The sequence below is a fragment of the Geospiza fortis genome, unplaced genomic scaffold (genome assembly GCF_000277835.1).
Source record: "Geospiza fortis unplaced genomic scaffold, GeoFor_1.0 scaffold206, whole genome shotgun sequence".
Lineage (NCBI taxonomy): Eukaryota > Metazoa > Chordata > Aves > Passeriformes > Thraupidae > Geospiza > Geospiza fortis.
This window is the reverse complement of record NW_005054311.1, coordinates 9,973,499-9,978,619: the sequence shown is the minus strand read 5'-3', so window position 1 is coordinate 9,978,619 and position 5,121 is coordinate 9,973,499. Positions and strand designations below refer to the sequence as shown.

At 34.4% G+C, this 5,121-nt stretch overlaps 1 protein-coding gene across 1 annotated transcript in view; it reads left to right on the top strand.

Annotated features, from left to right (window-relative positions):
* ZNF407 (zinc finger protein 407) overlaps positions 1 to 5,121 on the top strand; it is a 308,143-nt gene that overhangs the window by 117,461 nt on the left and 185,561 nt on the right. The gene's annotated exons all lie outside the window — the stretch shown is intronic.

Genomic DNA, 5,121 nt, shown 5'->3' with positions numbered 1-5,121 from the left:
TTCCTGCTGCTGAAAAATATCCAGATTTTATGATTTCCAAAATTTTTTCCCCATAGGGTGTTTTGTGTCTAATTTTTAATGCCTGAAGTCTTAATATTTAAACATAAAAGCAATCTACTAGATACATAATTCTTCTGTATACCTGTGTCTTATAGTAAAATAACTACAGGTGGAGGGAATGCAACAGCTACAGGGAAAGGAGTGATGAAATGAAATAGTTTCATCATTGGTACTTATTGGAAATTTTGATGATTTTGTTTCTGGTTTTTTGATCAACTGATTTGCAGAAATTTTACCAGTACAGTACACAAGTAAAAGTGCATTTCTGTGTTTGGGTCTTTTTACAGTTGTTTTATTTTTTTATTCTTTGCTGAAGGCTTTAATGTTTTCATATATGATGTGTCTGAAACTTGTGATTTTAAAGTCTCCCTTCTATCTTAATTATGCTTATGTATTGTATAGATTTCTCCACGTAGAGTGATGTTCAGTTTCACTATCTCTAGAGCTGCAAGACAAATAGAAGTGTAAACAGAGAGCAGATGCTTCATTTTACATAAGAAAACCTTGCTCCCACTTATCATATTTGAACTGCTTGTGTTTGTGCACCTGTAGCTCACTGACAGTATCCTTCAGAAAATGAATTATTGGTTTTGTACCATTTATATAAGACATGGCTCATTGTAGACAAATGAGAGATAATTTCTAGAATTTCAGATCCATGGCCTTATTTTTGTTGACCACCATCACTCTTTGTAATGCTGTACATTCGTAGTGCCCCAACAGATTCAAGACACAGGCACCAAAAGCCCAATCCTCCTGTTGGCTTTCTGAAAATGTCCATGCAATTTCCTCATCAGGAGGCCATCCTTTTCTGAGAGGGGTATGGAGATGCCATATGGCTGTAAATGGCCACCTCAAACCTCATGCAGAAAATGGCTACTGCTTCTTACTAAAGGGATATACTTGCCCAGTTTCTGACATGTTAAGCTGGTTTCCTTCCAGCTGCTAATTGAAAAAGGTAAAGAGTTCTACTGATTGTGAAGTCAGTGTTACCCATTTATAACTATGTATGATTTCATCACTCATGGACAAACTCGTAAGGGTTGTTTCTACAATATTTTGTTTCTACCACATGGGAATTCTGTATTCCATTAATTTTAAGCACTCTGCAAGTAGGCAGAAGTTTAATACTAAAAAAATGCAGTGCTGAACCAGTTTCTAGACTATTGAACTTTCATCTTGTTTGCTCACTTGTTGACATTTTTGCTTGTCAGTTTTCTGAGTATTTAGTGATATAGTCAAGAGACTGCATGAGAGCAGAAAGCATAGAGGTACTAGCACAAATAGATAAGTTTATTAATTATTTTACTTTATGATATATGCATAGCAAGTGCATTTGTACAGAGTTAGCTAAATACTGATTTATGCCTGTCTAGGTAAAAGAAAAGCATTAAAATACTTGCTATCATCTTGAATCTCAAAAATGTCTGATAGTTCATATTTCATAAAGTCACACATCTGAGAAGTTGGCTTTTGCAAAACAAGCTCTCTGATTATCTGATATCCTCCGGAAGGTTAGGAGAGTTGTTTCCTATATTACTTAGGGAAAAATTTCTTTTTACAATTGAAAATGTCAGCATCAATTTAAAGTAACACTAAGCATGTGCTTGCTTTCTGAATATTATCCTCCTCCACCTCCCCTCCAACCACCCTGCTGAGGATCTGAGTGTGACAGTTTGATTAGATCATCAATCCTTACTGTTAACAGCACTTTTCCTGAACACCTGGGTTGCTAGGTCACATCTGAGTTTAGCTACCGTTGTTTTAGTGACCTAATGTGCATTCACCATAGCAATTTACATTTAGTCCTCAAATTAAAAGTTACCTTAGAACAACAGTTTGCTTTAAAATGACCTTCGTTCTCATGTGAAAGTTATGCTATATGATGTGATAAAACTATAAATGATGAAACAGATTTTTGTATTTGAGATGTGGTTACTTACTTTGATAGAGCTCTCAAATAAGTCTAACTGCTGTCTCAAAAGCAAAGCTCTGTTAGGAATACTTCTCCTACTTAATTGTCTGTCAGTGTAGAAGAATTCTATGTAGATTTATATTCCCCTATTTTGATTAAATGGTGTTATTCTATACTAAGTTAAGAAATCACATTTGTCATATCCTTACAATAATTTTTATAGTGTTTCTTCCCTAAAAATCTACTTTTGACTTGTCGGTACAGTCTGATTCCTGCTTTTCCTATTTTTAGGGAAAATATCAGCAAAGGGGAATACCTAGCGACAATTTCAGTGCAAATTGTTGAGCAGCAGACAGGAACATAAGCATGCTACAAAATGTAGTCCTTTTCTGAATCTACAGTAATCCTTTGTTTTTCATGTGAACAGGAGTATAGGATATGCATAAAGTTATCAGAGGAAAATTCATGAAGCATTTAATTAAAAATCAGTTTAGACTTTTCCTTCTGTTTTTGAGTGATTAAAAAAAGCACAAAATGGGACACTGTTATCAACAAGAGAATTCACTTTTAGCAGTGTATATGATGGAGCAATAGTAGTTAGTGGAAACGCTTTGCTTTGTGCTTTCTCTCATGTCAGTTGAATATGGTTTCATATATATTCTTAAATCAAATGTAAAGCTTCCTGTAATCTGTTACAGTCGTGCTGTTTTTGCAGATCTGAAATGATATTTGCAGATATGAAATTAGATACCAAATTATTATTTCCATTAAATTGGTCAAATATGAAAGAGAGATCTGAAGGCCAAATGTAGAATTTAAAAAGAAAAACATATCTTTAAGTATAAGGTTTATTATAGAGGGGTGTTTCACCCCCTCCTGTAGCACATAGTGTGGAATTAAAATGCATTACATAAAACATATATACATTTTGGGGTGTGATTCGGTGTCTAATTAAATCAGTAGAAAGTATTATTTTGATTGGGATCATTAATGAAGCATAATTTTGCTTGTTAAGCAAAACTCTAATTAGGCACTATATTTTAAATATTATTTTGTATATATGCTACTGTTCAAGAATGTGTTTACTGTGTCCTCTGAAGTATGTGAAGTGCCTACTTCTGTTAATCCATATTCAAAACATATGTCGTAGTGGCTTCTGAAAATTCATAATAACAATAAAATTAAAAACATGGATAAATCTATGCAAAACTAAAAATTCTGCAGCATGCAGTGTACATTATTTTAAATGCTAATCCACAGTAAAATTAATGGTAAAAAAGTACAAAGGATCTGGTGTACATAATCAGAGTGTAGAAAATGCTGCTCAGCCTTCCATCAGAGTGAATAATATAGGGTCAATAGGATGTTTAAAGAAAAAGCTGCCATGAAAGGCATAAGAGAGTAACTCTTTCAAACAGCATTTCTTTATCATGATATTATGCAAATAGAAAATACTAGGCCTTGATGAAAGCACACTTGTTAAACTCCTTGAATTTTTTTGAAAGAAGGATAATTTGTAGGATATGAATAATGTGATATTACTTTATATATGTGTATGTTTATTTATTATTATGGATATAAAACTGTGTTATTTATGACCATATGAATCCATGCAATCAGAAATTTTTCAAAACCGAAACTTTTGGGGGACAGCTTTTGCATGCTTCATAGCTGTTCACTAAATGTTTAGTTTTTTTTTAATTTGGGGAAGTTTATTTACCACTCTTTTTTTGGTTTTGTTTTTTTAGTTTCATGTAATTTTTACTGCATTGCTTGTTGTTTACTAGATCAGCATAAAAATTGCTGAAGTTTGAAATTTGGCCATAATAATAATCACTGACTTTTGATGATCACCCTTTGTGTGTATTGCTTTGGATTACCAGATTATCAGTATATTCCGCATTGTTTATGGGGACTTTGTAGGTGAAGATTATTCTTTGGTTTACAACTTGTCTCTTATATATGATTATGTTGGCATGAATTCTGTTCCTGTTGGAACACATCAGATGTTTACCTTAATGCCAAACAGTGCAACTTTTTATTTTCTTGCACTCTGTAAAGATTGGTAAATGCATTGTTGGGTAAATAAAAAAAGTGTAATAGATACTTACTGAGTAAAAGAACATTCACACTAGGTAGAAAAACAGGACAGACCCATAGACTAACTCCTGTTATAGCATGATGCACTTATTATTGAGTAAAAGCCTGCACTTCTGACAGACTGACTTAGGGAGAGACAAGCATGTACAAATTTAGTCTTTATTGTACTGTATCTTCACTGAAAACATGTATTTATTCACAGCAATGTGTCTCATGCAAGTTACCAATCTGTAACAGCCAAGGCAAGGCGTTGGTAGTTTCCATGAAGGTGAAGTGAGGTACAGTCAGCATTTGTATCTCTTCCCATTGTTGGCATTGCCTGAATTCAAGGAAGTGAAATCTGCATTTTCTTAATTGCTCTTTTCAATGAGAGTGCAGGAATTATCTTACTTGTGCTAGTTATATCAGATAAAAGCACACCTTCTTGCCTGTGTGGACAGAGAAATCCACTTGTGTGGAGAATAGAATGCATTTAGAGCACAGAATGCTGTCCAACACTGTTGCAAACTGGTCTCAAGCTAGAATGTGTTTTCAGTGTTCTTCTGTTTTGTAAAGGAGTAGTCACTGGCCAGACTTCACTGCTCTTCAGGCTTCATCTGTGGAAGGTGGTATGTTCAGGGAGTACCTGCAGCAAAGGAATGTGGATTCTGCTGTAGTTGTTTTTTCATCACCATTGGCAGTCATTTGAGTGGCTTGGGCAGTTATTCCTTTTTTTGTGTTTGATTTTCTTTCCACTTACGATGTGAGTGTAGTAACACTTACTTCACAGGTGCTGATGAGAGCTTGAGAAGCAATGCAATTAGAACTATGATGACTTTTTTTTCTTTCATTGGAATGATGTGATAAAATTATTGTGGCTGTCATACTTTGAAAGAAAGGGATTTGATGTGCTTTTGAAATGCTAATCTGAAGGACAGGAATGCTGGGGGAGAGAAAGTGAAGATCTTTCTCCAAATAGGACTTCTGATCAAGCTAGAGACAGAAGCTCTTATGGATGTAACAGAAGTGTTAAGATCTGGAGAGAGTCACCAAACAATTGCTAGGGA